This window comes from Chiloscyllium punctatum, chromosome 36 (genome assembly GCF_047496795.1).
Source record: "Chiloscyllium punctatum isolate Juve2018m chromosome 36, sChiPun1.3, whole genome shotgun sequence".
Classification (NCBI taxonomy): domain Eukaryota; kingdom Metazoa; phylum Chordata; class Chondrichthyes; order Orectolobiformes; family Hemiscylliidae; genus Chiloscyllium; species Chiloscyllium punctatum.
Window position 1 is genome coordinate 64,063,643 of NC_092774.1, and position 23,746 is coordinate 64,087,388.

General features: G+C 45.6%; 1 protein-coding gene and 1 non-coding gene across 2 annotated transcripts in view; one reads left to right on the forward strand and one right to left on the reverse strand.

Annotated features, from left to right (window-relative positions):
* The window catches only part of LOC140460597 (uncharacterized), a 621,333-nt gene that overhangs the window by 219,685 nt on the left and 377,902 nt on the right, over positions 1–23,746 (forward strand). The gene's annotated exons all lie outside the window — the stretch shown is intronic.
* trnae-uuc (transfer RNA glutamic acid (anticodon UUC)) lies at positions 22,424–22,495 on the reverse strand. The gene has a single exon. It is a non-coding gene; the product is annotated as a tRNA-Glu (tRNA).

Here is a 23,746-nt window from a genome sequence, read left to right on the forward strand (position 1 = left end):
CAGCTCCTCCCTCATAGCTCCATGGTTCTCTTTATTCAACAGAAATACTGTCACTTCCGATTGTACCCTCTCCCTTTCAAATTGCAGATTGAAGCGTATTGTATTATAGTCACTACTTCTCAATGGCTCCTTCACTTCGAGGTCCCTGATCAATTCTGGTTCGTTGCACAGAACAAGTTACAGTGAAATCTTTAATTTGTGGGACAGCAACTGAGTGAATGAGTACATCCAGAATTTTAGTGGAAAGTGGGAATTCATTGCACTGTGGGGATGAAGTGCTTTACTGGCAGTAAGTACAGTGTGCTGAGTGGGGTGCTAAGTGAAAGGTTAAGTGGGTTCTTGTTTTAAACTGCTCATTTCTTTCAGCCTCCAACATTGTATTTCCACTGCTGTACATCAGAAGGAGTGAATCAGTCACTGTTATCATTAGAAACCTTACGGGTTTCAGTACCTCAGGTATTACATTGTTTTCAAAGTTTGGGAGAAGATTTGTAGCTCGGGTGCTCGTTGTTGTGGTTCTGTTTGCCGAGCTGGGAATTTGTCTTGCAAACGTTTCATCCCCTGTCTAGGTGACATCCTCAGTGCTTGGGATCCTCCTGTGAAGCGCTTCTGTGCTGTTTCCTCCGGCATTTATAGTGGCCTGTCTCTGCCGCTTCGGGTTGTCAGTTCCAGCTGTCCGCTGTAGTGGCCGGTATATTGGGTCCAGGTCGATGTGTTTGTTGATAGAGTCTGTGGATGAGTGCCATGCCTCTAGGAATTCCCTGGCTGTTCTTATTTGGCTTGCCCTATAATGGTAGTGTTGTCCCAGTCGAAGTCATGTTGCTTGTCGTCTGTGTGTGTGGCTACTAAGGATAGCTGGTCGTGTCGTTTCGTTGCTAGTTGGTGTTCATGTATACGGATCGTTAACTGTCTTCCTGTTTGTCCTATGTAGTGTTTTGTGCAGTCCTTGCATGGGATTTTTGTACACTACATTAGTTTTGCTCATGTTGGGTATCGGGTCCTTCGTTCTGGTGAGCTGTTGTCTGAGCGTGGCTGTTGGTTTGTGTGCTGTTGAGTCCGAGTGGTCGCAGTAGTCTGGCTGTCAGTTCAGAAATGCTCCTGATGTATGGTAGTGTGGCTAGTCCTTTAGGTTGCGGCATGTCCTCATTACATTGTTTCCTGAGCATTTTAAAGTTTACTGACAGCAGCGGGGTTTGGTCCGTATTCACTGGAAACGATTAAGCAGACAGATAACACACATACCAGAGGGCAGAGGGGACTTGTCTTTTGATTTGGTGGAACGTGGGAGGTTCTGCGCGCTGAGATCCGGGGCAAACACGACTGCAATAAATCATTCAATCTCCACAGTGTGGAAGTAGGCCATTCAACCCCTCTGAAGAGCATGCCATCCAGACCCACGCCCACCAGCTCCCTGCCCTGTCTAGTAGTTTCTGCTGGTGGATGAGACTCGGCCATAAAATTAGGGGGAGTAGATTTAAGGAAGAGCTGTTATTCCCGGAGAGTAGTGAAGGGTGAGGGTGGATTGGCCATGCTAAATTGCCCCACATGGTCCAGGGATGTGCAGATTAGGGTGGATTCGCCATGTTAAATTACCCATAGTGCCCAGGTATGTGCAGATGAGGTATATTCGGGGGGTAAGTATCGGGCAGGAGAGGAAAGGGAATGGATGTGGGTGGGTTACCCTTCGGAGGGTCTGTGTGGTCTCATTGGGGCAGGTGACCTGCTTCTACATTGTGCGGATTCTCTGAAGGGAAAAGATTTTTGAAAACTGTGCAGAGCAGGGCGGCCTGTCAATCCGGAGCAGGCGCAGTGCGGAGCCGCCGTTCGCCCCGCCCCTTTGTCTCGTCACGCCCCATCTCGAAGGCTGTCGCTCGACACTTGCTCCTCCCACTGTCCCGGCCGCACTCCGCCTCTCGCTCCACCCAGTCGCCCCGCCCCTGACCCCAATTGTCTCTCCGCCCTATCGCTCCGCCGCCTCCCCGCTGTTCGCTCCTCCCCTTCCTGTCTCCCTCTCCCGCATCGACCCATCGATAACGTCACAACACGGAAGTGGCTCTGCTCGTTTCAGAGGAAAACCCTTTCGCTGAGCAACTGTTCAATCTAAGAGGGAGAAAATCTGTTCACTGGGAGAAACTGGAGTGAATCCAGGGAGGGAGCAGACTCTGCAAACTCAGGTATGTGCCTTAATTGCCCGGGGGAAAAAAGACGGAAGGATAAGGTGGGGCTGTATCTTAGAGGTAACCTTATAGACTTTTATAAAATCATAAGGAGCATGGATAGGGTAAATAGACATGGTCTTTTCCTTGGGGTGGGGGAGTCCAGAACTAGAGGGTGATTGGTTTAGGGTGAGGGCGGAGGGGGAGGGGGCGTGGAGATTTAAAAGAGACCTAAGAAGGCAACGTTTTCACAAGGTTTTGGCGGGTGTGAATGTACGGAATGACCTGCCAGAGAAAGTAGTGGAGGCTGGTACAATTACAGCATTTAAAAGGCATCTGGACGGGTGTATCAAAACGAACGGTTCAGAGGGCCAGGGAACACGTGCTGGCAAATGTAACTAGATTAATTTAGGATATCTGGTCAGCACAGAATAGTTTGACTGAAATGCCTGTGTCTGTTTCAGTGTGAAAATCTCTATGATTCTGGCTTTCCACTAACGTTTGCCACGTCTGTATGTTCAGTTTCTCTCTTTCTGGTGTCGGTGTTAATACCTTGAAGTCTCATTATGCTCCCCTTCCCGGGACATTAACCATTTCTTGAGGTTGTTCCTCAAGAAGCTGCATTGCAGGCTCATCCTGAATTGGCACACTTTATTTTGCTTTCCAAATCCGACCTGCGCTCTCTCAGCATTATGCCAATGACGTGAAAGATATTAACTTTCCGGTGGAGTTTCAGAGAGATAAGCCTTGACGTTTTTGCTTTTCTGCACCTGTAAAATCCCGAATCAGCACCTTCAGGCGAATGAGTTAAAGTGGAGTGAGAACAGAGGGGGAGAGAGAGAATGGGATGACGCTTTCAGTTTTGTGGAATAATAAAAGAAAAGAATGTTCTGCAGAAAGCAGAACTGACAGTGATGGCTTTATATTCTCTTTTTACAGCATTTGAAGATCTGAAGACAGAAGTTTCAAAATTAACTGTAATGTCAACTCTCCTGCTCCTCGGATGCTGCCTGATCTGCTGTGCTTTTCCAGTGCCATACTTTTTGACAGTGACTCTCCAGAGTCAGCAGTCCACACTTTGGTGTCAATGTCTGACGGTCACTCAATCCATCAGGACCACAATGAGTTTTGACTGTGATTCTGTGAGAAGGAGCAAAGCTTTTTGGTTCCTGTTTGAGTACATTTCCTGTATCAGTGGGACTGGATGAGACACCTACTGTTGCAGTGCACTGAGTGTGGAGCGTGTAACAGCTATACGGCCTGGAAAGAGGAAATCACGGTGCGAAGGGGCTCCACACGCGTTTGTGTGTGGCTGACGCTTCGGCCATGGAGAAATCTGAGGAATCCCGCCCTGTGAAGAAACCATGGAAGTGTGGTGACTGTGGGAAAGGCTTCTGTGTCCCATCTGCCCTGGAGACTCATCGGCGCAGTCACATCAGAGAGAGGCCCTTCAGCTGCCCTGAGTGTGGGAGGGGCTTTACCCAGGCATCTGCCCTGCGGACTCACCAGTGGGTCCACACAGGGGAGAGGCTATTTCCGTGTCCCGAGTGCTGGAAGGTCTTCAGCAATTCCTTCAACCTCCAGACCCACAAGCGACTCCACACTGGTGAGAGGCTGTTTTCTTGCTCCGAGTGCAAGAAGGCATTCAGACATTCCTCTGACCTGCTGACCCACTGGCGGGTCCACGCGGGGGAGAGGCCCTACAGCTGCCCCGAGTGTGGGAAGCCCTTCAGCAATTCCTCCCACCTGCTGACTCACCAGCGGGTCCACACAGGGGAGAGGCCGTTCACCTGCCCCATGTGCGGGAAGGGATTTAGTCAGGTGAGCAACTTGTGGAAGCACCAGCGTCTCCACACTGGGGAGAAGCCCTTCAGCTGCCCCGAGTGCAGGAAGGCCTTCAGCAATTCCACCACTCTGCTGACCCACCGGCAGATCCATATGGGGGAGAGGCCATTCCCCTGCACCGAGTGCAGGAAGGCCTTCAGCAATTCCTCCATCCTGCTGAGACATCAGAGGGTTCACATAGGGGAGTGGCCCTTCAGCTGCCCTGAGTGCAGGAAGGGGTTCAGCGATTCCTCCAATCTCCAGACCCACCAACGGATCCACACTGGGGAGAAGCCCTTCGGCTGCACAGAGTGTGGGAAGGCCTTCACCCGCTCCTCCCACCTGCGGAGGCACCAACGAGTTCACGTGCCATCACAGGGTGATTGAAGGAGCAACAACTGAATGCCATTAGGGACTGGACTATCAACCCAGTTCCGGTGACTCCTGAGTTTGAATCCAGCCGTGGCAGATCACGGAATTGGAATTCTGTCAGAAATCTGGAGTTCAGAATCTGATGATGAAACCGTTTTTAGGGTGGGGGGCCCATCTGATTCACGCATGCTCTTGTTAGGGAAGGAAACTGCCATTGTGGGAAAGGATTCATTCAGTCACCCAGCTGCATCCTTTACCTGGTCTAGCCTACACGTGACTCCAGACCCACAGCTGTGTGGTTAACACTATACTGCCCAGCACCTCCCCTCTTTCCCCCCCCCCCCCCCCCCCCCGACTCAGCCCCTGGCAGATGAGCAGGGAGAAACTTACTAGGAGACAGGATATGGGTTGAAATTGCTGAGTGAGGCAATACCTCCTCCAGGTTACGGCTGTACCAAGGATCCAATTACAAAGGGACAACTCGGTGATGACCAATAGTAAAGAAAGTGAGGTGGGATGGTGGGGGGCGGGGGGTGGTTGAGGGGTGAGGGGGGGGGGTGAGGAGTATGTGTGCTTTGACCTTGAGCTGTTTAAAAAGCAGCTACTTTTTCTACACCTTTTTGCTGGTGGATCTGAAGCTTTAACAAAGTTGGGTCACAATAAAGATTACCTGAACTTACCACGGGCTCAGACTCTCATTCAAAGTTTTGAGCTCCAAGAGGTTTTTTGTTTTGAAGCTGTTCGTTTCTTTCAGCCTCCTGCACTAAGTTTGCAATGTTGTGTATCACATGGAGCAGTGAATGGGTAGCTAGTATCCTTAGAAATTATAAATTTTTCAGGAGTGCAGGTACTGTGTTGTTTCATTGGCATTGTAAAGTTTACTGGGAGGTATGGGCTGTGTTCACTTGAAAGCATTGGGGTGGATAAAGTTAAAAATCACACAAGACCAGGTTATAGTCCAACAGGTTTATTCGGAAGCACTGGCTTTCGGAGCGCTGCTCCTTCCACAGGTAGCTGTGGAGCAGGATCATAAGACATAGATCTTATAGCAAAGTTCACAGTGTCATGCAACTGATATCTTTTAGAATGGGTTGCAGGTTTTGGTTCATTAATATGTTACTCCAAGAACACATCTAAGTCATGTTCTTGAGATGACTTATGGTTTTATATTTTAAAAAAAGTGACATCTCAGCTCACACAATACATTAAAGTTGTGAGTTTCGAGTCTGTCAGTATCCCAATCTTGAATCAGACTAGTTCTCTTTTTAACTGTACACTGTAAGTAATCTAATCTAATCTAAAGTCGGAATATATAAAATATTACATGCATTGACTGACTGTAGATTGTGTGCTTTGTGAGCAAAATTGAAAGTATCTGCAAATATAATTCTGCAATAAAAATTCACTCCATAGAGTTGTGTGTGTGCATGAGAGTTTGTATGTGAGAGTGCATGCTTGGTTGAGTGTGATGGAGTATAAGTCTGAGAGTGTGTGAGAGTGTTAGGGTGTGCGTATATGAGAGAGGTATGAATAAAAGCAAGGGGTTGCATTTTGCTAAAACGAGGAAGGACAGGGCTTGTACAGTTAAAACAGAGACATAAGAGGGTTCAGATACATAGTGATGTAACCTGCAAAGAACTGGTAGACTGGATGGTTAAGAAGGCATTTAGCACCATTGCCACCCAGACCCACTCCCTTACTTCATATTTCTCATAGCTAATCCCCCCTACCTTGCATATCCTGAACAATAAGGGTAATTTAGCATGGCCAATCCAGCCTAACCTACGCCCTAATCTAAAAACTACCTTCTCAAGGATGTAATTTAAATGCACAACATTTCTAAGAAAAATGTCTGTCTGACTCAACACTGGGACCCAGACAGAATTCTAACCTATTGTTAGAAAAACTCTGCATTTGAATGACTTTCTTGAGAAGGTAATTAAAAACCAGTTCTGGAATTAACATGCTAAAAAGAGCAGAAACCCATTCTAAAAGATGAATGATTTAACCTAAAATTGTTTAACATATGACATCTCCATTACACTGGACTCCTTTGGCTATAAATTCCATGAACATGATTTCATTCTCCACAACCAACCTGATAAAAGAGCGGTGCTCCAAACGTTAGTGTTTCCAAATAAATCTGTTGGTTTATAACCTGGTGTTGTGAGATTTTTAACTTTGTCCATGGGAAACACGTGTTGTGGGACTGGTAACAGTTATTTTGTGATCTGTTCCACCTGAAATTTCTCCTCGATGCAGACAGGGGTGAGCAGTCTGTTTTTGTGCTTTTGTGAGAGATCAGGCTAGCAGTTTTTAAATCCTTATGTTCAGCAGCATAAGAAAACTGTAGGTCAGTAATCGTATTTCGAGAGTGGTACTTCCAGCTCTGGTAGTCCTGATGAGTCACCAGAGAGGGAGGGAGAGAAGATGTCACATCTAAAAAGCAAACCGAAAAGTTTTTGTTTGTTCCGTCAGTTGAGTTGGTTCTGCACTCGGATGAGACTGGATACTGATTTTAATGGATCAGAATTGAACACTACAATGGAACACCTTAAATTTCAAGAACGTTGAAAGGGCAAATCAAACTGTAACCTTGAAGAGATATGCTTCCATTTCTAACCTTGGGTGATCCAAATGAGACATTTTTACTGATCACTCCGTTTCAGAGTGCTGCTCTTTCATCAGGTGGTCATTGACAATAAGATCATGATCACAGAATTTATAGCCAAAGGAGTCCACGGTCATGGAGATGTCCTTCACTAAACAATTTTAGATTAAATCTTTCATATTTCAGAATGGGCTTCTGTTCTTTGGTACATTAATCCCAGAACTTGTTTTAAATTACCTTCAACATTGTTATTTAAATGCAGAGCTTTTCGAACAACAATGTCAGTCTGACTCGATATTGGGACAGACAGACTTCACACCCATTGTTAGAAAAGCTCTACATTTAAATTACTTTCTGAAATGGCTGATCTTTAACATTGAGAATAGTTACATTGATACTTTCAGACTTTAACAATGTTTCTGAATATATGTTCACTTTTTGAAAAGAACTGCTGAAATCTTTCTGAAACTTGCATCGAAACGTGCGCAGTTAGGCCACAGCCCAAGACAGGCTGTAAAGGATGAATTGCCTAATCCTAGTTTTGTGAAATTGATTCTGACTATGTTGAAATAGAGTCATAGAGTTGTAGAGCACAGAAGCAAACCCTTCAGTCCAGACAACCAAATATCCTAAATTAATCTAGTGACCCATTTGCCAACATTTGGTCCATATCCCTCTGATTCTTTTCTATTCGTGTTTCCAACCAGATGCATTTTTTTCTTCTTCAGCTAATTGAAGTGGAGAAGCCTGAAATCTTTAAAGGATTGCCTGAAAAAAACTTTTATGCAAGATTTGGCTCAGTGGTGTATTTTCTAAAGCTTTGCTATTGTAGTTGTCAATTTGTTAAAAAACTTTCAGTTGTTGTTGTCCAAGGCAGAGTAAATATTCATTTAAGATATAATTGAGATATATACATTCTTTACAATGTTTGTCCATCATTTTGTACATTGAGCATAATCTTTTTGTGATTCAACAGATATGATTTGAAGTGAATTCTGCAAGATACTTTTGTATTTTATCTAACTTTGCTTTGTGTTAAAGATTTCCTTTGTGACATTTTAATTAAAATATCTCAGTGTATAATAATGAAACAGCTAATTTATTCTGCAATTATTTCAATTGGTTGGTCGATTGCCAAATAATAGCTGCTTAACTGTTGTAAATATCAATACCCAGGAAAGCTATTTTGTTTAATATATTTCCTTTGTAAAGATTTTATAAAATGATTGCAAATTTTATTTCATATGAAAATACAGTGTTTTATTAAATGGTTGAAAGTAACTTTGCAGTTAATTGTTCCATTTGGGATAAAACATAGATTATTTATCAAAATCATATTCACAATTTATGGTGAGTGTATTAACAAACAAATGTTGCCATTTGCCATTGAATTGCCTCAAACACAATTTGAAATTCTTGAATGAGTTGAATAAGGGGTACACTGTGAATATTTATTGTGCATTTGTAATGGCTCTTTTGTTGAATTATTTCCCTGTATCCGCATATATCTGGAATCATTTTCTTTTCAAGAATTTTGTATTAACGTTTGCCACTTACTGGTGCCACCCCCCCCCCCCCACAAGATCATTCGAAATCGTAATAACTTGCTTACTTTCTTAAAAATTAAATCTTCCCCCGCGCCCCAGCCCAAATCCCTTTTCTTATAAAGTGGCTGCACTATTTCAAACATGGTCATGCTTTCTAAATATTACCATGTCCTTTTAATTATGAGATTTCAATGTGTCTTTTTAAATATAAAAATGCCCCTTCAAATGTAGTTATGCCCTTTAAATGTGTTGTATTCCTCTGAGCGCAATCTTGCCCCTCGATAATGTACCTTTCCCCCTTGAGATATGACTGTCTCTTAAAGGGTCATTTCTACTTATAAATAGGGCAGCGTCTCTTCGAAATGTAGATTCATTTAGATATGACTGCGTCATTTTGCATATTAAGATATCCTTTTGAATGTGCCTACATCCCTTTGAAATGTAATCTTGTCCATTTCAATCTATTTGCAGAAATAGCCCGTTAAATGTGCATGTCCCTTTTAAAATGCAGATTTCCCGCTTCAGGGAGCAGCAGTTGTAGCGCGAGGTGGCTGTTACTTGGTGACGGTGAGGCTCCCCCGGCCCCGCCCATCCCCCCTGAGCTGACGTCACGCGGGGGTGAAGGCGGTTGGGAGGAGAAGTCGCTCGAGCGGGGAAGGGGCGGCCGTTAGGAAAATGGCGCCGCGCGGCCCGGGGCAGACACCCGTCACTGGGCACCGCCGCCTTCCTGGTGCAGCTGCTGTGTCACGGCCACACCGCCCGGCTGTACAGCAGGTAGGAGCCGGTGACCATTCTGGAGGCGGATGTTCCTCAGTCATTGAAGGGGTAGGACCCTGTTGAGAATGGTTAGTGAAGTGTGTGGTGTACTAAGCCTTATTAACATGGATATAGTTTGTAATTTATCAAAGTATACATTTTATTATTTAGAATGGTAGAGATGTACAGCACAGAAACAGACCCTTCGGGCCAACCCGTCCATGCCAACCAGATATCCTAAATTAATCCAGTCCCACTTGCCAGCACTTGGCTGATCTGCCTCTTAACCCTCCCTACACATAGACCCATCCAGAGACCTTTTAAGGGCTTTAACTGTAGCAGCCTCCACCACTTCCTCGGGCAGCTCATCCCATTCACGCACCTCCCTCTACATGGAAACGTTGCCCCTGAGATACCTTTTATATCTTTCTGCTCTCACCCTGAACCGATGCTCTCTAGTGCAGACCTTCACCCCCTACACTAGGGAAAAGACAGAAGAAATTTCTACCTTTTTTTTTCTCCTATTGGCATTTGGACACTTCAGAATCTGTCAATAATACCAGCATCACCACTGAGCATATTGCATACGTTCCTCTATGTCAATGAGCATTGCACAAGTTCCTTGCTTTGGGTGTCACCCTTGTTCAGGACTGGGGGGTGGGTGTTGGGAGAGCTGCAGAACAAGGATGTGCTGGGAGTAGGGTGGTGAATTGGGGATAGGTGGAGACAGGTAGAGAGTACAAACTGGTCACTGGGAGGAAGGAATCTGGTTGGTGGCAGGGAGGGGTGGGAATGAGCCTGGGAAGGGATTTGAGGAGTGGGGAAGGAGGTTATTTGAAATTGGAGAACTCAGTGTTGAGTCCTCCAGGCTGTAGGCTGCCCAGGTGGAAGATGTGGTGGTGTTCCTCCAATTTGTAGTTTGGTTTGTTGTGGCAATGGAGGCGGCCTAAGATGGTCATGTCAGAAAGGGAGTGGGAAGGGGAATTAAAATGGGTGGTGATTGGGAGGTCAGGGCGGCCTCTGCAGACCCAGCTGTGACTCTCGGCGAACCATTCCCCATGTTTACCCTCTGTCTCCCGAAGACTACAATTGGCAAACACATGGCAAATACAATACCCCAATGTGAAGTTAGAGCCTTTGCGGTGTTAAAAAAATGCAGAAAAGAGGGGCATTGTTTAAATGGTGACATATTGGGATATGGAGAAAGTGAGGACAGCAGATGCTGGAGATCAGAGTCGAAAAGTGTGGTGCTGGAAATGCTCAGTCAACATTTGACGAGCAGGAGAGTTGACGTTTCGGGCACGGGCCCTTCATCAGGAATGACGTGTGGATGTACAAAGGGGCCTCAGCGTCCTTCCACAACAGTCAATGCCAGTTGTCAGGTGCAGCGAGCAATGCAAGTGGTATATTCGCAAGTGGAATTGAGTTCAGAAGTGGGGATGCCTGCATACAGTTAGGGAATTATTGAATATATTCAAGGTGGAGTTCATCTGATTTTTGAACTACAAAGAGGAGGATGTTTATGGGGGAAGGTGAGAAAATGGCTTTTAAGACCAGTACAGAACAGTTATAGTCATATAGCATAGAAACAGATCCTTCAGTCCAACTAATCCATGCTGACTATGTTCTCAAACTGAACTAGTCACACCTGCCTGTGTTTGGCCCATATCCCTCTGAACCTTTCCTATTCATGTACTTATCCAAATGTCTTTTAAATGTTGTTACTTTACCTGCATCCACTACTGTGTCGGGATGTTCATTCCACACACAAACCACTCTCTTTTTTAAAAAAATGCTGCCCCTCAAGTCTTTTTAAAATCTTTCTCCTCTCACCTTCAAAGTTTGCTCTCTAATCTTAAAATCCCCACATGTGGGGAATGACACCCACCATTCACCTCATCTACCCCCCTCATGATTTTATAAATCTCTAAGGTTACCTCTCAACCTCCTGAGCTGCAGTGAGAAAAGTCCCAGTCTATCCACCTAGATGTAGGTAGATTTAATATCCAGTTATGTAGGGGACTTTGGTGGAAACTGGGAATTCATTGCACTGTAGGGATGAAACCCTACACTATCCAGACATTTCTGCTGGTGGATGAGACTAGGCCACATAATTTGGAGGTCTGGATTTTGGACAGAGATGAGGAGGAACTATTTTTCCTGGATAGTAGTCAATCTATGGAATTCTCTGCCCAAGGAAGCAGTAGAGACAGCCTCATTAAGTATATTGAAGACACAGTTGGTTAGGTTTTTACATGGTAGGTTAATTAAGAATAGTTGGATAATGCAGGGAGGAGGAGCTGAGACGATAGATAGTTTTACCATTATCTTAATGAATGGCGGATCAGGCTGGATGGGCCAAATGGCTTACTCCTGCTTGTATTACTATGAAACTATAACCCTGCCTTTCCCATGACTAACCCAGCTAACCTGCACATCCCTGGACATGATGGGCAATTTACCCTGGTCAATCCAAATCAAGACTGGTGAGCAATGTATTGATGTGGGAAATTAACATCAGAGAATGATAGAAAGGGACAAGGAGAGTAAATATACCATGAATCAAAACTGGATTCTGAATGATCACAAAAATGGAAACAAAAAGTGGTGTTTCTACATGTGTGCTGCACTGTAACAAAAGTAAATGAATTGTCTGCACACATTGAAGAGAATAATTATGATCTGAGGCTCCTTACAGAAACATGGCTTCAGGATGACAAGGATTGGATCCTGAATATCGAGGGGGTAGTCAAATGGGAAGCTCGGTAAAGGTAGAGGGTTGCCATGGCTAATCAAAGCACTGACCACAGGGTAGTCTGGTGTTCACTCTGATTTTAGGTCCTCATTTCTCTGTCCTCTGATTTCACTGTTCCCACAGAATAAGATGTCAATCTGTTCTCAGCTCTACTGGATTTCTGCTGAAGCTTTTACCCCCACCCCCTCTTTTTTTACACCTTCTGGAACAATAAATTATTCAGTAAGTCAATCAAAGTCCAATGCACAATCTCCCAGTCTCTCAACCAACCAGACACAAAAGTATAGTCATAGCAGGGAATCAAACAAGAAAAAATGAAACAACAACAACATGAGAAATAAATAGGTGCTAGTGCTTAATGTCTGTTCATTAGGAAGCAAACCAGAAATAGGGCTCTCCCAGGATTCTGATTGTGCCCAACTTGAGGATCCTCTCTCCCTTACATCTAACTGTTAGTACCCAGCTATGATTGACAATATTTTCACCAGAAATGAAGCATCTTATCAAATAGAGATAGACATGTACTGCACGGAAGCAGACTTTCTTTCTCTCATGCGCGCATACACACAGAAGTCCATGGGGGTGAATTTTTATTTGCAGATACATCCTATTTTGCTTAAAAATGCACAATCTGCTGGCAGTCAATACATATAATATTTTGTAAATTTGACTTTGGAAATAGAATCAGTTTGATTCAAGGTTTGGACTCTGACCTCACATTTAATGCATTGTCTGAGCTGAGATGTCATCTTTTGTTACAAAACCTTAAGTTATGTTGAGAAGTGCCTTACAGGAAGTTGGAAATTTACAAATTAATGATGCCTGCAACCCATTCGAAAACATGAAAGACTTAACAATCCAGGTTTGTTCAATATATCATTGCAGTGTCCTGCCACTGAAATGTTTTTCCATAAATTCTGACCCTTATGATCTTATTCTTCACAACCACTTGATGAAAGAGTTTCGTGCCGAAAGCCAGTGCTTCCAAATAGCTTGGTGTTATGTGATTTTTAACTTTGTCCAGGTTAGGGTGGATTGGCCAAGCTCAAATTACCCATAGTGCCCAGGGATGTCCAGGTAAGGTGCATTAGTCAGGGATGAATGTAGAGAAATGGGGGTAGGGAAGTTACTTTCTGGAGGGTCGGGTGGACTCGTTGGGTCGAGTAACCTGCTTCCACACTCTGGGGATTCTCTGAAGAGAAGAGAGATTTCTGCAAACTATGCAGGGCAGCACAGGTGTCTCCATGTGAGTTTGTGCATGAGTATGTTTTTGCATGCGTGCTTGCTTGGTGAAGTGAGTGTTGTGGAGTATCACCCTGTGCGAGGGGGAGTATTGGGGATGTGTGTATGTCAGAGAGTATGTGCATAAGAGAGGTGTGGATAAAAGCCAGGGGTTGCATTTTGCGAAAACAAGGAAGGGCAAGAGGGTCTGTAGAGGCTGACCAGATATCCCAGTCACCACCCATTTTAATTCCTCTTCCCTCTCCCTTTCTGACATGACCAGCTTTGGCCTCCTTCATTGCCACAACGATCCAATCCACAACACCTCATCTTCCACATGGAGTTCTCCATCCCCCAACTCCCTTCACGGCCTCTGCCCCTCCCATTCACTCTTCCCTGCCACCAACCAGATTCCTTCCTCCCATCGACCATCAGGTTGTACCCTCTGTCTTCACCAATTCCCACTTCAACACCTTGCTACCGGCACCCCTTTATCTGCATCTTGTCCTACACCCATCCCCCTTCCTGAAGAAACACTTGAAACGTAGACTTCTCCACCTCCTGATGCTGCCTGGCTTGCTGTGTTCTTCCAGCCTTCTGACTGTCTACATTGTCAATCGAGACACAGTCTGTCCCCTCCCTGGATTCACTCCCTTTCCATTCAGTTGCTGCAAGTCAACAATTGAACCCCAGAATGAAAAAAAATTGAAAACGTGGTTGATAAAAGAGAGTATTGTACTCAGATGTTGGACAGAGGAAGAAAGTTACAGTCTGGAGTGACGCTCAATCTTCATTCAGAGAGAGGAGCAGCATCTGTAATCAAATAGAGTCATAGATGTATAACTTAGAAAAAGACCCTTCACTCGAACCTGTCCATGCGGAGCAGATATCCTAATCCAATCTAGTCCCACTTGCCAGCACCTGACCCATATCCCTCCAAACCCTTCCTATTCATAAACCCATCCAGATGCCTTTTAAATGTTGCGATTGTATGAGTGTCCACCACTTCCTCTGGCAGCTTACTCCTTAAATGCACCACACTCTGCGTGGGAAAGTTGCCCCTCAGAACTCTTATATGTTTCCCCTCTCACTGAAAACCTATGTCTCTAGTCTCCAGTCTCTTCCCCCGCACCCCCCCCCCCCCCCCCCAATTGACTCTCCAGGGAAACAACCTTGTCTATTTATCCCATCCATGACCTTCATAATTTTATAAACTTCTCTCAGGTCACCCCTCAACCTCTGACCCTCCAGAGAAAAAATATCCCTGGCTTACTCAGCCTCTCCTTGGAGCTGAAAGGGGCAGTACAGAGAGATCTGGGTGTTGTTGTACACCAGTCAATGAAGGCAAGCATGCAGGTACAGCAGGTAGTGAAGAAGGCTAATAGTATGCTGGCCTTCATAATAAGAGGGATTGAGTATAGAAGCAAAGAGGTGCTTCTGCAGCTGTACAGGGTCATGGTGAGACCACACCTGGAGTACTGTGTGCAGTTCTGGTCTCCAAATTTGAGGAAAGACATTCTGGCTATTGAGGGAGTGCAGCGTAGGTTCACGAGGTCAATTCCTGGAATGGCGGGATTACCTCACACTGAACGACTGGAGCGACTGGTCTTGTTTACCCTTGAGCTTAGAAGCCTGAGAGGGGATCTGATTGAGACATATAAGATTATGAAAGGATTGGACACTGGCAGCAGGAAACATGTTTCCGTTGATGGGTGAGTGCCGAACCAGAGGACACAGCTTAAAAATACGGGGTAGACCATTTAGGACAGAGATGAGGAGAAACGTCTTCACCCAGAGAGTGGTGGCTGTGTGGAATGCTCTGCCCCAGAGGGCAGTGGAGGCCCAGTCTCTGGATTCATTTAAGGAAGAGTTGGAGAGAGCTCTCAGAGATAGTGGAATCAAGGGTTATGGAGATAAGGCAGGAAGAGGATACTGATTAGGAATGATCAGCCATGATCATATTGAATGGCGGTGCAGGCTCGAAGGGCTAAATGGCCTACTCCTGCGTCTAATGTCTATTGAAACCCTCCAACTCTGGCAACAGCCTTGTAAATCTTTTCTGATCCTTTTCAAAGTTTCACAACATCTTTCCGATAGAAAGGAGACAAGAAGTGGATGCAGCATTTCAAATGTGGCTTCACCAATGTCCTGCACAGCCAACTACCAAACTCCCAACTCCCATACTCTGTGCTGCGACCAATAATGGAAAGCATACCAAACACTGCCTTCACTATTCTGTCTACCTGAGGCTCCATTTTCAATGAAGTATGAACCTGCACTCCAAGGTCTCTTTATTCTGCAACACTCCCCAGTCAGTCCTGCCTGGATTGCTTGACCAAAATGTATTTCTCTAAATTAAACTCCATCTCCCATTGGCCTATCTGATCAATGCTAATTTATAATGAACTCTTTCTCTCATTCCACAGAAGCTGAAAGTCTCTGTTCCTTCATACCCTCCTTTGATGATGCCTGACCTGTTGTGCTTTTCCAACACCACACTCTCGACTCTGATCTTCAGCATCTGCATTAGTAATTTCTCCAACATTTCCAGAGTCTGCCCCGCCCCCCGGATTCACTCTCTTCCGTTTCAGTTGCTGCAAGTCAACAACTGAAGCCCCGAATGAAAAATAAATGGAAAAAGAGGGTGAGAAAAGAGTGCCATACTCACAGATGTTGGACAAAGGAAGGAAGTTACAGTTTGGGGTGAAGCTCAATCTTCATTTACAGAGAGAGGAACAGCAGCAGCTTCAGAATGACATGGTCCACCTTCCACATTCAGACAGTAAGGGGGCTCTGATTGGCAGGAGGATAAGTTTCCTTCCAGTCCGACAATGCTCTCCATTGGTCCATGAAGATCGTGAGTCGTTTCCGGGGACCGCGCCGAGCATGCAGTTTTTGCTGACACCGGCTAACCCGCACAGACCTTGCTGACACCGAGGAGCATGTGCAGTATGCTCTGGAGATGCTGCTGTTATTGACAGATTTTAAGTGGTCAAATGCCAGTCGGGAAAAAAAAAGAGTAGAGCCACAATTTTGTTCTCCTGTAGCTTGACATAACCGTACATGCTCGTCACTATTTCTACGCCGAAGGTCCTCCAGCCTGTGTTTGCCCTGGATCACAGCATCCAGAGCATCTCAACTTCTACAAATCGAAAGACAATCCCAACCCTTGGAAGAGAAGGGGGAGAAACAGAACAGACTTGAATGTAAAATTATTGTAGTGCGATCACTTCCCTTAAGCATGAATAGAGGTCATCAGCTGTCCGTGAGCTTGTGGCGCAACGGTAGCGCGTCTGACTCCCGATCAGAAGGTTCCTTGTTCAAATCATGTCTGGCTCACTACACTCGACTTCTTACATTTCAAATCAAGAAATGAGTACGTTCTTTCCGTATATCGGTCGTGTCAAATTTTCTTTGCGGAAACTTTTGATCACACGTGAATCTTTGCTGTCAGTTTGAGTTGTGAACACTGTGTCAGGGAGGTGGTGTGCCCATTGTTTGGGTAAATGCTCAGCTCCCCGCAATGTGAGAAGTCGAACACAAACTGTTCATTACGGTATTTAAACACACAGCCGCTTCGTTTAGTTGGTGACAGCGCAGTGTGAATAACATTATACCGATATTTTAACAACATAATCTAGAGATTCCCATCCAGGTTTTAGTCACATCAAACTGCCACGTAATGATGTTATGGCCTCAGTAAACTATAATAACGTGAAGATCGCTGGGATAATTTTCTATATCCGACTGCAATATAAGCACAGATCATTGTTTCCAGTTTTGGTGGAACAAAAGACGTCGTATTGGTGGATAATTACAGTTAGTGCAAACACAGCTAGCTATCGATAAATATTAATCCTGTTCACTTCAATGGCCAAATTTCAATTCAGAAACCAAGTGCACTTGGCTCTTTGTAACAGAGACAACATGACAAAATGGCTCATAGGAGGAGAAATGGGACATTGAGGAGAAGTGAAATGTTTGCTTTTGGTCACCTCCACAATTGTCAGAAAAACAGGTTGAAAGGATTCTTAAAAGGTGGCTGAAGGAGTAGTGAGGGATATCACTTCAGACAGCGCAAAGTGGAAGACCACTTTCGAGTGGAAGAAAAAGACATTCCTTATTTCTGAAAGAACTGGGAAACAGAAGAGGGAATGAAATCTGACTTGGGAGCTATTTCCTATTTGTTGAGGATGTTGCTTCATCACAGTCTTGGTTTAGAGCATAAGCTCTTCATCAGGAATAAAGGGTGGCCCAAGGGGGCTGAGAGATAAATGGGAAGGAAGTGGGGCTGGAGGAAAGGCAGCTGGGAGTGCAATAGGTAGATGGAGGTAGGGATTGATGGTGATAGGTCAGAGATGAGGGTGGAGCAAATAGGTGAGAAGCAAGGTGGACAGGTATGACAGGTCAAGAGGTTGGTGTCAAATTGGAAGGTTGGATCTGGGACAAGGTGGGGGAGAGGAAATAAGGAAACGGATGAAATCTGCATTGATACCATGTGGTTGGAGGGTCCTAAAGCAGAAGTTGAGGTGTTTTCCTACAAGTGTCAGGTAGCAAGAGTTTGGCAGTGGAGGAGGCCCAGGACTTGCATGTCCTTGGTGGAATGGAAGGGGGAGTTAAAGTGTTCTGCCACAGGGCGGTGTGTCGGTTAGATTTAGAGTCCCAGAGTTGTTCCCTGAAATGTTCCGCTAGTTGGCGTGCAGTTTCCGCAATGTGGATGGGACCATATTGCGAGCAATGGACATAATCTTATAAATAGATTGCATAAATCTTAGCTTGCCAGAGTTATTTTCTTTAATTAAATTAAAGAATTTTTTTATTCAATTGGATGACTGCATGAAACGGTTTGTTGGTCAGATTTGAATCATCACACCCAAATGAGACGATGCCATGAATATCAGTGAACTGCTCTTTTTGTTAAAAACCACAAGTTCTTGATTTATTTTCACAACTTACTGATATTCACATCTGCACATTCAATGTCAAACTCTGACATCAGAAATGACATGACACCATTAATTTTGACTTACAATATTCAAACAAACAAATTAATAGCACACAGTGAATCGCAAGTCTGATTAATATGAAATTAAATTTGACCAAAAAAATATAAAATCAAGATGGGAGATAAGAAATGGGGTAAGGGCAGAAGGCAAGAAATGCAGCATCATAGAAAGTGCTCCTCCAGAGAGTGCATTTTACCAACTACCACTGCTAAATATAAACACTCTGATATGATCCTCCGTTTTAATGTAAACCATAGCCCCATACAGTAGGTACCATTAAAATGAGTTAAAAATACAAGCCTTGAGCAAATCCTGCTTCCAGCCTTACCCCCCCGCTTCTTGGAGCTTGGAACTTCCTCCAGCTCCGGGGGGTTGTTGAACGCCTGGGCTCCAGTGGCCACGCCTCCAATGAAGAAGCTTTGGGAACCAGATGCACAGAACCTTTGTATATGAAAGCAGCTTACAGAGACATTGAGCAATAGCATCACATGGTTTTTACCCATCGACCTCTGGGTTATCGACCCAGCACACTCACGCAGCACTACTCTACTTCTGTGCTCCCAGCAGCTGGATCGTGGATCAGTTTAAAGTAGGTCCTATATCTCTGATAACATCGGTACACAAGGCAGTGAAGAAAGGTTTCAGCACACTGGCCTTCATCAGTTAGGGAATTGAGTACAGATGTTGGCAAGTTATGTTGCAGTTATACAGGACGTTGATGAAGCTGCACCTGGAATATTGTGATCAGTTTTGGTCCCCTTGGTGTTCTGACTTCTGACTTCTTCAACTCTGGGTTTGTGTTGAACTTGATGGGATACTTTGTCCAACTCAGCATGTTTAAACAGTATCTCTCAGAGGGATTCATCTGAAACTTTTCAGGAGGTGAGCTCAACAAGATTGAACTATTCAAAGTTACTTGGACTCTATTTTAAACTTACATCAGGACCAGTAGTCAGAGACACGTACTGCAAGGAAACAGACCCTTTGTTCCAACTTGTCCATGCTGACCTGATATCCTAAATTAATCCACTCCCATTTGACAGCACCTGACCCATATACTCTGGCAGCTCATTTCATATATATACCACCCTCTGAATGAAGAAGTTGTCCCTTTAATATGTTTCGCCTCTTACCCGAAACTTATGCCCTCTAGTTCTGGACTCCCCCACCCCAAGGAAAGGACTTTGTCTATTACACTGTCCATGCCCCTCATGATTGTATAACCGCTATTAGGTCACCTCTCTGCCTCCGATGCTCCAGTGAAAACTGCCCCACGATATTCAGCCTCTCCCTGTAGCTCAAACCCTCCAACCCCCAGCAACATTCCTGTGAATCGTTTCTCATGGAGAAGTCAACGTTTCAGTCCTGAAGAAGGGTTAATACCCAAAATGCTGACTACTCCACATCTGGTGCTGCCTAGCTTGCTGTATTCTCCCAAGCTCCTACTTGCCAACTTCGGGTTGCAATATGTAGTGGCTCAGTGGTAACCACTGCAGCCTCATAGCACCAGGGGCCCAGGTTTGATTCCAGCCTTGGGTGACTATCTGTGAGGAATTTGCACTTTCTCCCAGTGTCTGCGTAGGTTTTCACTCTGTGATCCTGTTTTCTTCCATAAACCAAAGATGTGCAGGTCATGTGGATGGGCCATGCTTAATTGCCCATAGAGTTAGGTACATTAGTCAGAGGGAAATGGGTCAGGATGGGTTAATCTTCGGTGGGGGGGGGGGGGGTCGGTGTGGACTTGTTGGGACGAATGGCCTGTTTCCGCAGTGTAGCTCATCTCATCCAATACTTTTCTTACTAACGAATGGCAGAGTAGGCCGAATGGCCTAACCTCTTCTCCGATGGTCTTGCGGTCTTCGGTTTCTCTAGATCATTTCATTGGCAATGTGCAGTCCCGGGCTCAATGAGCAGCCATATCCACTGAAGGCAAACCTCATAGAATCATAGAACTCCCACAATGTGGAAACAAGTCTTTCAGCCGAACACATCTGCACTGATCTTCCGAAGACTAACCCACTCAGATCCATTTTCCTACCCTCCATAACTTGCACACAGACCCCAAGGGTGGAATTATTCCTGGGTTCCTGGTGCCATGAGGCAGCAGTGCTAACCCTGAGCCCCCATGGAGTTGTGATTGTGGGGTGTGGGGGAGGCAATAGCAGTCCAGCAGAAAAGAAAAACAGCCCACCTACTCTCCCACTGCACCCACTGTCAGAACTGGCAGGAGGTTCAGTCCTGGGAGGTGACCGAAGGCAGCATCACCGGTGGGATCTGATTGCTGGGAGCACTGGTGCCTCCGCTGGTGCTTCCGCAAGTTGTACGAAAACATGAACCTCTTCCCACACTCGGGCCAGCTGGAGGGCATCTCCCTGGTGTGGGCACATTGGTGCTTCAGTAGGGTGGAGGAATTGCTGAAGGCCTTCCCGCACTTAGGGCAGCAGAATGGCCTCCCCCCTCCTCCACTGTTCCCCCCCCCCCAAAACCCCCGTGTGGTCCAGCTGGTGATTCAGCAGTGTGGAGGGGCAGGTAAAGACCTTCCCACATTCGGCGCAGGTGAACGGTTTCTCCCCGGTGTGGATGGACAGGTGCCTCAGCAGGGCAGAGGAATTGCTGAAGGCCTTTCTGCACATACGGCAACTGAACGACCTCTCCACCATGTGGACACACCAATGGGCCAGTAGGTCGGAGGAAAGAGCAATGCCCCTCCTGCAGTTGGGGCAGAAGAACGGCCTCTCAGTATGGACCCACTGGTGTCTCAGCAGGTGGGAAGACCTGCTGAAGGCCATCTTGCACTTGGGGCCGGAGAACAGCCTTCCCCGGTGTGGGCCAACTGGTGCGTCAGCAGGGCAGCAGAATCATTGAAGGCCTTCCCATACTCAGGGCAGCAGAAGGGCCGCTTCCCCTCTGTGGACCTATTGGTGCTTCAGAACCCTCTCAAATTTCACAATATCCTTGTGATAGGAGGGAGACCAGAATTGCACGCAATATTCTAAAAGTGGTCTAACCAATGTCCTGTACAGCCACAACATAACTTCCCAACTCCAATACTCAGTCAAAGGATTGGGAAAGCTTTCAAAACCCACAAAAAACAAAGAGGAAAGAATGGAGGTTCAAACCGAATTTTTGAGAGTCAGCTTGAAAGCATCAATGAGAAATCGGCGGAATGGATTTATTGGGGACACGTTCTCCCTCAATGCACCATATACTTATTTCTCTTGAGCTCTTCGTAGTTTCTCTGTGCTGCAGTATGTAGTGGCTCGTTGAAATAATCTCCTGATGCAGCTTCTTTTGTGGGTGTTGGGATGATTGCTTCTGTGGTTAAGTATTTGGTTTGTGTATGTTGTTTTTCTGTAGATGCCAGTTTGAAGTTCCCCGTTGACTGTTCGCTCTCCTGTGACATCTAAGAATGGCAGTTTATTGTTGTTCTCCTCTTTTTCAAACAAGGAGCCCCCCTCAGGCCATAGTCTCACTACTTGGAACACCAATATACAGACTAGTCAAAGGCCTCCACTGAGGACTAAAACACCAAGTCGAAGATTCATGCCACTCCATTTACTCCATCCAAGAATTCATGAACACCAAAGACACGAAGATAGAAGAGGATGGAATAATGTTGTCCTTTGACATAACAGCCCTGTTCACATCCATTAACATCAACGTGACCAAAGAAAACTGAAGACACTACTCGAAGAACTAAAGACAAAAACACAGCACCAACTTCATCAGCAAAGATAGCACTGTCAACCTCGTGGTTACCACCCACTTTATATTCAGTAACAAGCCCTACAAATAAATCAACGAAATACCGATGAAACACTTCTGTCATCAAAAAATGAAACAAATTAGAGGAAACGTACAACACCATCAACAATCTCCTTACTGGCATAAAATTCACAAAAGAGGAGAACAACAACAAAGTGCCATTTCTAGATGTCACAGTAGAGCGAACAGTCAATGGTAAAATCAAAACAGCCTCTACAGGAAAACACCACACGTGAACCAAGTATTTCGCTACAGAAGTAATCATCCCTACGCATACAAACAAATCTGAACGAGGGCACTATTTCAACGAAACACGACACACTGTAGCACCCAATCACGACGAAGACAAACAAGTAACTGTCCAGCGCTTTTTAGGAGAATGGATAGCCATGCAACACACTGAAAAATGATTCCCTGACCGGGAATCGAACCCGGGCCGCAGCGGTGAAAGCGCCGAATCCTAACTACTAGACCACCAGGGATATATGGGAGAAGTTTGACAGCTCTCCTGAAAATTGCTTTCCTGCCCGGAAGTCGAACCGGGGTCACGGAAGGAAGAAGGCGAACACCAATGTCATTTCGTGTATCCATTGCTCCCGATGCGGTCTCCTCGACATTAGGGAGACTGGAGCCCCATCGCAGAGTCAAGTCACAGCGTTTGAGGGAACATCTCCAGGACACCCGCAACAATCAACCCCAGCGCCCTGTGGCCCAACATTTCAACCTCCCCTCCCACTCTGCCAGGGACATGCAGGACCTGGGCCTCCTCCATCGTCCCTCCCTCCCCACCCGATGTCTGGGGTAAGAACGCCCCAACTTCTGCCTCGGATACATTCATCCCCAGGACATCAATGTGGTCTGCACCAGTTTCCTCATTTCCCCTCCCCCCACCTTACCTCAGTTCCAACCTTCCAGCTCAGCGCTGTCCTCAGGACCTGTCCAACCTGCCAATCTCCCTCCCCACCTATCCGCACCACCCTGCTCTCTGATATGTCACCTCCATCCCCACCCCCATTCACCTATTGTACTTTTTGCTACGTTTGGCCCAGCACACCCCACCCCTAATTTATCTCTCCACCCTGGAGAGGTCCTGCCTCTATTCCTGATGAAGGGCTTTTGAACGAAACATCGATTTTCCTGCTCCTCGGAAGCTGTCTGACCTGCTGTGCTTTTCCAGCACCACTCTGATCTAAACTCTGGTTTCCAGCATCTGCAGTCCTCACTTTTGCCTACCCAATAAACCCAGTGTGCCGATTTCACATCAACAAACTGACACAAGCAGACACAACGTCTGCAGAAACCTTAGCCACATTACTTTACATTAAAGACATCTGGGAAATGATGTCCAGACAACTCAACCCTCTCAGCATCATGGTCGCCCACAAACCTCCCAACACACTTAAATAGCGGCTAATGAACCTGAAAAACCCGATACAAACAACCAGCAAACGAATGTAATTTACAAAATACCATACAAGGAAATATATACATGAACTCTGCCACACAGTTCTCTGTAGCAAGAAATGCTGGGATGAGAAAAGGAAGATTTTTTTTAGCCAAAACGAATCGGCACTGACTGGACAGCCATTTAAAATCAACGCTGTCAGCCCAGGATGGAAGACCCGAAGGGATGTACAGTTTTCTTATTTCCTGAAGATTTACAAAGCTGAGACTGGGTTTTGGTGTTTGTTCCCTTTCCACTCCCAAGAGCCGCAGTGGTTGGGGCGGTGAGT